This window comes from Cebus imitator, unplaced genomic scaffold (genome assembly GCF_001604975.1).
Source record: "Cebus imitator isolate Cc_AM_T3 unplaced genomic scaffold, Cebus_imitator-1.0 Scaffold276, whole genome shotgun sequence".
Taxonomy (NCBI): Eukaryota; Metazoa; Chordata; class Mammalia; order Primates; family Cebidae; genus Cebus; species Cebus imitator.
In genome coordinates this window covers 938072-951003 of record NW_016107591.1, presented here as the reverse complement: position 1 = coordinate 951003, position 12932 = coordinate 938072, and the positions used below count along the sequence as shown (strand labels likewise).

General features: G+C 33.6%; 1 long non-coding RNA gene across 1 annotated transcript in view; it reads right to left on the bottom strand.

Moving 5' to 3' along the window:
* Nucleotides 1-746: 746 nt before the first annotated feature.
* Nucleotides 747-12932, bottom strand: part of LOC108284335 — a 16768-nt gene continuing 4582 nt past the window's right edge. Inside the window, exon 2 of the long non-coding RNA XR_001817173.2 lies at nucleotides 747-1468. This is a non-coding gene — a long non-coding RNA (uncharacterized LOC108284335). The remainder of the gene's footprint in view (nucleotides 1469-12932) is intronic.

The window sequence follows — 12932 nt, the reverse complement described above, 5'->3', positions numbered from 1 at the left end:
TGGCCACATATAGCTCACAGGCCTGTTAGCTATGTATTAAGAAAAAAAAAGTGAGTCTCTGAAAAGTATGTGCCCATGTGTGAATTGGAGGTACTGAAAAGTAAGACTTGGAGCTAAGCAGTTTTTGATATAAGGCCACCTTCACCATGTGTGACTTGGGAGTGACCTGCTTGGTTTTGCAAGCCGGTGTAGCTTGAATAAATGAGTAACATATTGTACTATACCTTGAGACCCACTGTTAGAGACTGATGAGAGCAGACAGCCAGCTTCACCTGCAGTGGTTAGTAGAGCCTTTTCTTCAAAACGTCTCATGCCAGAAAGATACACCAGGCTTCTAACTTGAAAAACTTAGTGAGCTGATCCAGAAGGCAGAAGCAAGCATCAGGTAAGTCAAAAGGATTATCAGGAACTGTTTCTGTATGACATGAAAAGTCTATCTCATCTTCTGTTTCCCATGTACGACTGCGAAACTGTATAAAAACTGAAGGTCTTTCAAATACATATTTTTAAACTCAAGAAAACATTGAATTTTCAGGTAGGAAATACAGTATCTCTTTTGAAAGGAAGCTGTCACTACTTTTTAGACAAAATTTGTGAGATCCAGAACCACAGAAGTTAAATATTCATTCACTCAAAATATGTAGAACATATACTCTGTGCCAAGAAATATAAATGTGGTTAAATTCAAAAAATAAAAAAATATATATATATTTGTAGGAAGAAATGAAAAAAATTATAAGTCACTCTGATTTTATGTGAATTTACTATTCACAATCTTTCAATAGCATGTGATTTTAAAGCTATTATTAACATATCCAGTCTGGTGTTCCAAATAAAGTAGAAAACAACATGCAATTATTTCCACCATAGGTTGCCACTGTAATACTGTTTTTTGTAGAAGAAATTTAACAATGCATATCAAAATTCTCAAAAATGATTGTGGAATCAGAATCTAAGAATTACTCTTAAAGTAATAATTAAGTATATGGACAATAATTTACATCTTTATCCCAGAGAATCATTTAAGAAATAATAAATATCTAATAAAAGTTACTGTATAAACTGTTTTGGCAAAAACGTTATAATAATACACAAACACTAAAATTATATTTGATATTGACATATTATGTTACATACTAAATTATATCACACAAGTTAAAAACACATCACAAAAGAGAAAAGATGATATGATCACATCTACATATGTAGGAAACATAGGGTAGTGATTTTAATCTTATTTCTCTTGATATATCTATTTAAATACCTATATAATTAAAAGTTTGTGTACTAAAATAATTATTCTTAACATCTATCTACAGAGAAAAAAAGTTATGAATAATGACAGTCTCGGAAGGGGATCTGATAAATTCTATTGTCTTTACTAGTAATGTTTACTGTCCTTAGCTTCCAGGCTCTGAAGTCAGAAGTGGTGCAGCAGGTGTGCTTGACAGACAAAGCATAATTGTCACTGAAAAAGAGAAAAAATAATTTTACGATAGATCTCTAAAGTCAAAATCTTCAAACTAACCATAGGTAATGTACATAATTTTAAAACACATAATTAAATTTTAACAGCTGTTGTCAAGGAAATAACATTATGCAAGTATTGTGTGGACACATTCAAACTTTTCATATACTTAAAACAAAGCACTTAAAGTGAAACTTGAGTATTTTTTACAAATACAAAATGGAGTGTAAGCGAAAAGGTAATCAGATTTGACAATTAAAAATTCCAAACATATTAAATAGTTCTACAAACTAAGAGAAAATAACCATTGTTGAAAATTCAAGCAGAACACATATAAAACTGAAATCAGAGGAACATTCTAATAGTGAAGATTTTAATGATTTGAGTTATATAATAAAAAGCAAAATATTTGATAATACAAAAATAAAGTTTTTGTAAGGAAATAAGCAACCATACTAATTGGATAGACCATAGTGCAATTAGGGGAATAAAAGAAAAATGCATGCATGAAATGAAGAGACATGTACAGAAAGTTTCTATAATTCATTTTAAAACACTCAAATAGAACAAAAAGAGAACAACATGATCTGCTTCTCAAGCTATCAAATTTCCAAAAGGAGCATAAACACATAAACAGCAATAATCATTTGAAGTCATGGAGAAGCAAAACAAAAGTGAAAAATATAGATACACACAAGCATATATATGTGTATTTATGTGTGTGTATATATCACATGTATTTTATAGATACACACATATATTTTATATATACACATAGCACACACACACACACACACACACACACACACACACACACACACATATATATATATATAAACACCAATCGAACTGTTTTCAGAAATGTATCATCCCGTGAAGAACTGTCCTTTGTGTTACTGGTAGAAGCATGAATTGCTGCAACCATTTTGGGAAAACCAAAACAAAAATGCCCCACAGTCTTGAAATCCTATTAAAGTAAAAACAAAAGCAAACAACAAGGCAGACTAGCTCAGGCCAAAAAATTCTACTCTTAAGGACTGTGTCCTATAGAAATGGAAGTACCGAGTGCTAGGATTAAAATAAATAATAAAAACATTACCTCAGTGGAAGCAGTTGAGCAACCCACGGTAAAAACATTTACTGAAGGTTGAAAAGATACAGGTTTTAGGTGGACAAAAAGAAAATTGCCTCCCAAAATCAGATATATAGAGAGATTTTCTAAATAATATAAAATTATAGCTAGATGGGGGAAAAATTTCTGGTGTTTCGTAAGTCTGTAGGATGGCTATAAGTAAGAATAATATATAGTTTCCAATAGCTACGAGAAGGATATTGGACATTCCCAACACAAAGAAATGATGAATGTTTGAGATGATGGATATGCTATGCACCCTATCTAATCACTATACATTATGTGTATAGAAATCTCACCATGCAGCCCATAAATATATGTGATTATTATTTGTAAATTAAAAAACTAAAGCAACAAAAATCTAACTAGAGAAGAATACATGCTAATATTATTTAATGTTAATATTTGAGCCCCTTTACCAAATATCTTAAACTTCTACTGAAGTATTATATTGATAAAAGTTTTCAGTCTTTCATTGGTAACTGGGCATATATCCGTATCCGCTGGTCTACAGTGTTGGCCTGTAGACCACTACAAAGCCTTTGAAAAATGCTGATTCTTGCCTTATAAATGCATTTCCCAAAACCTGAGTAAAGGGAACATGTTATGTACCCTCTGGGATTTATTTAGTAATAAGTGAGTAGATTCAACATAATAAATCAACTTCAGCATTCTCATATCCTCAAACCTGAGGATACTTCCTTCTGTGGTACTCTAAGGATGTTCTAATATCTGAATTTTAATGGAGATTACTTTTGGGTTTAGATTTCAGTCAACCAACTGATTATTATAGCTGCTGCCAGCCGCTAGGTTAATAGATTGAACCCATTTTTTTGGTTTATTTAGCATTTTTCTGTCAATATTTTCAGCCTGATCCAACATTACATCCCTTTCACCCCAAGTTGGCACCCACAAGATTGTTTCTCTTGATTATTCTCAGACTTCTGTTTATTATTTTGTTGTTATTTGCATGTATGCTACCATCTCATGAATTCCAATACCTGACTTCCTTTGTGGGTCTGGCTGAAATGTGAGTCTAGTCATGTCTTGAGACAGTGAGACTGAGGGGTAGTTCTTAATGCGAATCAGCATTGCCTTACAAATCAACAGTTTGATTGAGGCTATGATAGGACTGTTAAGCAAAGGATTTGCCATTAAAATATAATGCAGATTTTAGAAAGCAACATTTTTTGACAATAGTGTACATCCATCTGACATCACTTATATCCAGAGTAAAAGAAGGAAACAATACATAGATTATTTAGTAAAACTACCATGTAATAAAGGTACAGAAAAGTGTATGCAACTCAACAAACAAATACAAACAGTGACTAACTCTGAAAGCAAGAACATGTGTGCAACCAGAGAGGCTTCTTCAGGTATCTTCAACAGTACAGATAATGTTATTTTTTTCTTTATTTATATTCTAAGTGCGTAGATATTCACTGTAGTAATAGAATGCTTCATGGCTATTTAATTTAGCTTTACACATTAAAAATAATAATCTGTATGCATCACTAATCAATTTGAGAAATAAACATGCAAATATATGAAATATTTGTCTCTTTCATCTATGATTTAATGAGAAATAAATAATAAATATCTGTTTATTATTATTACAGATAATAATTTATCTGTAATAAATATCTCATAGACATACATCAGATGAAACTGACTTTTTCTTTATTTCAATTTGTCCAAATTGTTGCAAAACATTTTATCATTGTAAATAATAATAAATATCTGTTTATTATTATTATTACAGATAAATAATAATTTATCTGTAATAAATATCTCATAGAAATTTATCTGTAATATATATCTCATAGAAAGACACACACCAAATGAAACTGACTTTCTCTTTATTTCAACTTGTCCAAATTGTTACAAAACATTTTATCATTGTAAAACAAATCAAATAAGTAAAATTTGAGGTAAAATTATATGACTACTAGAAGCAGATTTAATTATTTAATTTCTGGAAGACTAAGTTAGATATGTAAGAAAATGTGAAAAACACGTACTGGATTGGTTGGGTATTATGGTTAGGGCAAAGAAAAGTAAACAAACGTAACTCCAGTCTAATCAGGAATAAAGTACCAGACAACTCTCAACAGACGGGCATTCTACAAAGCACCTGACCAATCTGTTTCAAAACTGTCAAAGTCAACAAAAATGAGAAAAATGTGAGAAACTATCAAGAGGAGAGGAGCCTAATGAGACATGACAACTCAAAATAATGTCATACCCTAGGTAGAACCCTGGAACAGAAAAGGACTATAGGTAAAAACCAAAGAAACCTGAATAAAATGTGGTTAGTCAATAATAAGCGTTAACTTTTGTTCATTAATTAGAATGAAGACACCATGATGATGTAAGATGTTAATAATAGAGAAAAAAAGGTAGGGAATTGGGTGTATTAGAACTGTCTGTACTTGCTTCATAATTATTCTGTATATCAAAAACAATTGTAAAAAATAAAATTTACTTAAAATTTTTATTAAGAAGTAATTCAAAACATTGTCATGGAAGTAATATGGTCATTAGGCTGTATGATCCAAGTGATTAAAATTTAAATATGCCTATATAACTTTAGGAGGAAATATACCCAATATTATCATTTAATGCATTTTGTTTAAAATTAGTCAAAATTAATAAAAATCCAGGATGACTAATTACTGTAGAAATACTATTAGAATCTGAATATTTTTTTCAGGGGGAATATATATACATTTTGTAAATGTGGTAGAGGAATGGACCATTTATGTTTTTACCTGTTCAATCCAATATAAATTGATTATTTTTAATTCAGCAATTCAACATAAGTAGGAGAATAATCGGAACATTTCTTCTAATTAGACATTTTATACAGATTACAATATTTACAGTAAAATTTGAGGCATCTTAAACATGTTAGTAATAGCATAAAGATATTTTCAGTTCGTAATATCATTAACATCTTTGAAACAATTAGTAAGTTATTTAATGTGCTAAGGTATTTCTTACCTATCCATCAGCAAATAACATTGTCTTCTGTGGTGAACATCCAAATATTAAACCTAGTATAAAATATTAATGTTTTAAGAGAAGGAATATAATTATTGATTTTTATAAAGATGAAATCAGTACTGTGTTATTTCATATAATGTAGTAATAATGAATATCAAGATATTCAACTCAATTTTTTATTAGCTCTCCACTTCTTATTAAAGTAGAATTTTTTATTCAAAGATTTTATCATATTTATTCTGATGTCTTAAATGTCCCCGAGTCCATTAGAAAACTCTCTTTTTTAATTTGCTCAAAAGGAACATCATCCTGTGTCCTTGAAGTAAAAATCACACTGCTGTTACATCCTGATAACTATGGTTTGGGCTTGTACTGGGGCAATGATATGTAAATGATGTGTTGTTTCAAAGTGTCTGCAAAGCGTTTTGGAGGAAGATAAGCTTGAAGTCAAAGGTTAAATATGAAATTGAACTGAATGATCTCAGAGAAAACTGAAGTGCTGACAACAGCAGCACAACTCAATCCTTGGGTTGACCTCAGCAGCCTAGGCAGCCTGCAGCCCTATAATGATCTAAGCAAATTAAAAAGAAATAAAAATATGCTAACGTTTTAGCAATAAGCTCTTAAGCAAAATCATATGAAGTATCGCATCTTATAAAAGAATCCTGAGATACATAATATCTTTCTATGTGGGCTAAACTCAAGGATATTCCCTGCATTTTCCTGTGGATTAGGTAACCGATATTTTATATCATTGCCAGATAAAACAATAGTTGTCCATGTGTTAGTGCATGTTTTTGTGGGGCCTCTCTCTATGTATTTTAACACAAATACATATTATATTCAGATATACAATTTCTTAGATAATCAGAAAAATTCTCTATAAAGAAAGTAAAAAGTTTTGAAAAAATAATGTGTAATTGTCTACCTATGTGCATATTAACAAGTGTAAACGTCATTTCCCAAAACCTGAATAATCATAGCAGAATTTCAAAAACTAGATTTTTAATGATTAAAAATATGTAGTCCTGGCTTCCAGGGAACTTACATTTATTTGCATGAAGTCAATTGACAGTTACTTACAAGGCGCACTTACGTGTATTAATCTTAGGACATCATAGACCACTGTATGAAAGTAATCCATATGTAGAAAATAGTCTGGAAGCTGAATTACACACTAGTTCCTGGTTCTTTTACCTCCAGATAAGGCAACATGAAGGAGGCACAGTGTAATGTTACACAAATTATATCAAACCTGGCATATGGAGAAATATTCCAGAACCCCTTGAAACAAAGGGATTAATATATAAATGGAAAGACGTACTTTACCACGCTTTAACTATTTATGGTAAATCCTTTCCCACCACCTATAGAAACCTATGCATATAAAGTGGTATTTTTCTGAGAATAGAACAAAACTGCACTATCAGCTGAGAAAATAAAGATGTTAAGAATAGAACTGGTTTAAAAAAAAAAAAAAGGAAAAAAGAAAACAGAAAATGTGAAGCGTGTGAGATCTTTGGGTCCAAAGAAATGGATGAAAAGAGGGCATACTGAATTCACTGTAACAGTACTGAGATTTTGTTGAAAGTGAATACGAGTACAATTGAATCCTCTGCATTTCCTAATTGAGTTACGATTTGGGAGAGGAATTAATTATAGCTTAGATGGATTGATACATTTATCATTTGTAACATTTTCAAAAACTTATAGTTATGTTGAAATTAATTGTTTCCTGGTCGTTAGCCGATTTTGCTGATTCTATACAGTTTATACAATTCAAGTTAAATATGTGTATATTCTGTGTCCTTTTTGGAGCTTTTGTTTTTGATATTTCTCTCATATTGAAACTCCTCTCTAATGAGAATATAACAATTTTCTGCTGGTCTCCAAGGTGGCTGTTTCCACTCTTTATCAATCAAGTCCTTAATTCAAAACCCTACAAATGGCCAACAGGTGTATGAAAAAATACTCAACATCTCTAATCAGCAATGCAATGAAAATTAAAACTACAATGAGATATCCCCTCAAATATGTTAGGGTCACAATTATTTTTTTTTATTATACTTTAAATTCCAGGATACATGTGCAGATGATGCAGGATTGTTACATAGGTATACACATGCCGTGGTGGTTTGCTGCATCCATCCCCCCATCACCTACATTAGGCATTTCTCCTAATACTATCCTTCCCAATCCCCCAACCCCCTGCTATCCCTCCCCTAGCCCCTATATTCCCCCAACAGTCCCCAGTGTGTGATGTTCCCCTCCCTGTGTGGATGTGTTCTCATTGTTCAACACTCACTTATGAGTGAGAACATGAGGTGTTTGGTTTTCTGTTCTCGTGTCTGTTTGCTCAGAATGATGGTTTCCAGCTTCATTTATGTCCCTGCAAAGGACATGAAATCATCCTTTTTTATAGCTGCATAATATTTCATGGTGTATATGTGTCACATTTTCTTTATTCAGTCTATTCATGATGAGCATCTGGGTTGTTTCCAAGCCTTTGCTATTGTACACAATGCCACAATGAACACACCTGTGCATGGGTCTTTATAATAGAATGATTTATAATACTTTGGGCATATACCCAGTAATAGGATTTCTGGGTCAAATGGTATTTCTAGTTCTAGATCTTTGAGGAATTGCCACACCATCTTCCACAATAGTTGAACTAACTTTCTCTCCCACAAAGAGTGTAAAAGTGTTCCTATTTCTCCACATCCTCTCCAGCACCTGTTGTCTCCAGATTTTTTAATGACCACCATTCTAACTGGTGTGAGATGGTGTCTCAATGTGGTTTTGATTTGCATTTCTCTAATGACCAGTAATGATGTGTACTTTTTCATATGTTTGTTGGCTGCATAAATGTCTTCTTTTGAAAATTGTCTTTTCATATCCTTTGCCCACATTTTGATGGGGTTGTTTGTCTTCTTCTTGTAAATTTATTTTAGTTCTTATTAGATTCTGGATATTAGCCCTTTGTCTAATGAGTAAATCGCAAATAATTTTTCTCATTCTGCTGGTTGCCAGTTCACTCTGATGATTGTTTCTTTTGTTATGTGGTAGTTCTTAAGTTTAATTAGATCACATTTGAATATTTTGGCTGTTGTTGCCATTGCTTTTGGTGTTTTAGTCATGAAATCCTTGCCTGTGCCTATGTCTTGAATAGTTTTGCCTAGGTTTTCTTCTAGAGTTTTTATGATGTTAGTTCTTATGTTTAAGTCTTTAATCCATCTGGAGTTAACTTTGTATAAGGTGTCAGGAAGGGGTCCAGTTTCTGCTTTCTGCACATGGCTAGCCAGTTTTCCCATTATCATTTATTAAACAGGGAATCCTTTCCCCATTGATTATTTTTGTCAGGTTTGTCAAAGATCAGATGGTTGTAGATATATGGCATTACTTATGAGGCCTCTGTTCTGTTGTATATCTCTCTTTTGGTACCAGTACCATGCTGTTTTGATTACTGTAGCCTTGTAGCATAGTTTGAAGTCATGTAGCATGATGCCTCCAGCTTTGTGCTTTTTGCTTAGGACTGTCTTGCCTATGCGGAATCTTTTCTGGTTTCATATTAAGTTTAAGGTGGTTTTTCCAGTTCTGTGAAGATCAATTGTAGCTTGATGGGATTGGCATGGAATCTCTAAATTACTTTGGGTGGTAGGGCCATTTTCACGATATTCATTCTTCCTAACCATGAGCATGGAATGTTTTTGTATCTATTTTTGCCCTCTCTTATTTCGTTGAGCAGTGGTTTGTAGTTCTCCGGGAAGAGGTCCCCATGTCCCTTGTTAGTTGTATCCCTAGGTATCTTAATCCCTTTGTAGCAATTGTGAAAGGGAGTTTGCTCATGATTTGGTTCTCTATTTGTCTGTTATTGGTGCACAGGAATGCTTGTGATTTTTGCACATTGATTTTGTATCCTGAGACTTTGCTGAAGTTGCTTATCAGTTTAAGGAGATTTGGGGCATAGACAATGGGGTCTTCTAAATATACAATCATGTTGTCTGCAAATAGATACAATTTGATTTTCTCTTTTCCTAAGTGAATACCCTTTATTTCTTTTTCTTGCTTGATTGTTCCGGCTAGAATTTTCACTACTATGTTGAATAGGAGTGGTGAGAGAGGGCACCCTTGTCTAGTGCCAGTTTTCAGAAAGAATGCTTTCATTCTTTGTTCTTTCAGTATGATATTGGCTTTGGGTCTGTCATAAATAACTTTTATTATTTTGAGATACATTCCATTGATACCTATCTTATTGAGAGTTTTTAGCATAAAGAGCTATTGAATTTTGTCAAAGGCCTTCTCTGCATCTATTGGGATAATCATGTCATTTTTGTCTGTGTGTTGAACACACCTTACATCCCTGGGATGAAGGCTATTTTATCGTGATGGATAAGCTTTTTGATGTGCTGTTGCATTCAGTTTGCCAGCTTTATTGAGGATTTTCACATCAATGTTCATCATCGATATTGGCCTGAAATTTTCTTTTTTAGTTGGGTCTCTGCCAGGTTTCTGTATCAGGATGATATTGGTCTCATAAAATGAGTTAGGGAATATTTCCTCTTTTTGTATTGTTTGGAATAGTTTCAGAAGAAATGGTACCATCTCCTCTTTTTACAACTGGTAGAATTTGGCTGTGAGCCCATCTGGACCAGGACTTTTTTGGGTTGGTAGGCTATCGTGATGGATAAGCTTTTTGATGTGCTGTTGCATTCAGTTTGCCAGCTTTATTGAGGATTTTCACATCAATGTTCATCATCGATATTGGCCTGAAATTTTCTTTTTTAGTTGGGTCTCTGCCAGGTTTCTGTATCAGGATGATATTGGTCTCATAAAATGAGTTAGGGAATATTTCCTCTTTTTGTATTGTTTGGAATAGTTTCAGAAGAAATGGTACCATCTCCTCTTTTTACAACTGGTAGAATTTGGCTGTGAGCCCATCTGGACCAGGACTTTTTTGGGTTGGTAGGCTATCGTGATGGATAAGCTTTTTGATGTGCTGTTGCATTCAGTTTGCCAGCTTTATTGAGGATTTTCACATCAATGTTCATCATCGATATTGGCCTGAAATTTTCTTTTTTAGTTGGGTCTCTGCCAGGTTTCTGTATCAGGATGATATTGGTCTCATAAAATGAGTTAGGGAATATTTCCTCTTTTTGTATTGTTTGGAATAGTTTCAGAAGAAATGGTACCATCTCCTCTTTTTACAACTGGTAGAATTTGGCTGTGAGCCCATCTGGACCAGGACTTTTTTGGGTTGGTAGGCTATTAATTGCTGCCTCAGCTTCAGACATTGTTATTGGTCTATTTCAAGGATTCAGCTTCTTCCTTCTTTAGTCTTGGGAGTGTATAAATGTCCAGGAATTTATCCATTTTTTTCAGATTTACTGGTCTATGTGAATAGAGTTGTTTGTAGTAATCTCTGATGGTAGTTTGAATTTCTAAGGAATCAGTGGTGATCTCCTCTTTATCATTTTTTATTCCATCTATTCTATTCTTCTCTCTTTTCTCTTTTATTAGTCTGGCTAGAGGTCTGTTTTGTCAATCTTACACAAAAAACCAGCTCCTGGATTTATTGATTTTTTTGAAGGGTTTTCTGTGTCTATCTTCTTCAGTTCTGCTCTGATCTTAGTTATTTCTTGTCTTCTGCTAGTTTTGAATTTGTTTGATCTCGATTCACTAGTTCTTTTAGTTATGACAATAGGGTATTGATTTTAGATCTCTCCTCACTTCTCATGTGGGCATTTAGTGCTATAAATTTCCCTGTGGACACTGCTTTAAATGTGTCCCAGAGAATCTGGTACATTGTGTCTTCATTCTCATTGGTTTCCAAGAACATCTTTATTTCTGCCTTCATTTCATTATTTATCCAGTAGCCATTCAGGAGCAGGTTGTTTAGTTTCCATTAGTCATGCAGTTTTGAGTGAGTTTCTTAATCCTGGGTTCTAATTTGATTGCAGTGTGATCTTAGAGACTGTTATGATATACAATCTTTTGCATTTGCTGAGGAGTGATTTACTTCCAATTATGTGGTCAATTTTAGAGTAAGTGAGATGTGGTGCTGAGAAGAATGTATATTTCTGTGGATTTGGGATGGAGAGTTCTGTAGATGTCTATTATGTCCCCATGGCCTAGATCTGAGTTCAAGTCTTGCATATCCTTGTTAATATTCTGTCTTTTTGCTCTGTCTAATATTCACATTGGAGTGTTAAAGTTTTCCACTATTATTGTGTGGGAGTCTAAGTCTCTTTGTAGGTCATTAAAAACTTGCTTTATGTATCTGGGAGCTACTGTATTGAGTGCATATATATTTAGCATAGTTAGCTTTTCTTGTTGCATTGATCCCTTTACCATTATGTAATGCCCCTCTTTGTTTCTCTTGACTTCTATTGGTTTAAAGTCCATTTTATCAGAAACTAGGATTGCAACTCCTGCTTTATTTTTGCTCTACATTTGCTTGGTAAATCTTCCTCCATCCCTTTATTTTGAGTCTGTGTGTGTCTTTGCATGTGAGATGGGTCTCCTGAATACCGAGCACTGATGGGTCTTGACTCTTTATCCAATTTGCCAGTCTGTGTCTTTTGATTGGGACATTTAGCCCATTTACATTTAAGGTGAATATTGTTACATGTGAATTTTATCCTGCCATTTTGATACTAGCTGGTTGTTTTGCCGGTTAGTTGATGCATTTTCTCATTGAGTCAATTGTCGTTACCATTTGGTATGTTTTTGCAGTAGCCAGTACTGGTTGTTCCTTTCCATGTTTAGTGCTTCCTTCAGGAGATCTTGTAAGGCAGATCTGGTGGTGAGAAAATCTCTCAGCAATTACTTGTCTGTAAAGGATCTTATTTCTAATTCACTTATGAAGCTTAGTTTGGCTGGATATGAAATTCTGGGTTGAAAGTTATTTTCTTTAAGGATGCTGAATATTGGCCTCCACTCTCTTCTGGCCTGTAGGGTTTCTGTGGAGAGATCCACTGTGAATCTGATGGGCTTCCGTTTGTGGGTAACTCAATCTTTCTCTCTGGCTTCCCTTAGCATTTTTTCCTTCATTTCAACCCTGGTGAATCTGATGATTACGTGCCTTGGCATTGCTCTTCCTGAGGCATATCATTGTGGTGTTCTCTGTATTTCCAGGATTTGAATGTTGGCCTGCCTTGCTAGGTTCGGAAAGTTCTCCTGGATAGTATCCTGAAGAGTGTTTTCCAGCTTGGATTCATTCTCTCTGTCACATTCAGGTACACCATTCAAGAGTAGATTAGGTCTTTTCACATAATCCTATATTTCTTGGAGGCCTTGTTTTTTTTTTTTTTTTTTTTTTTT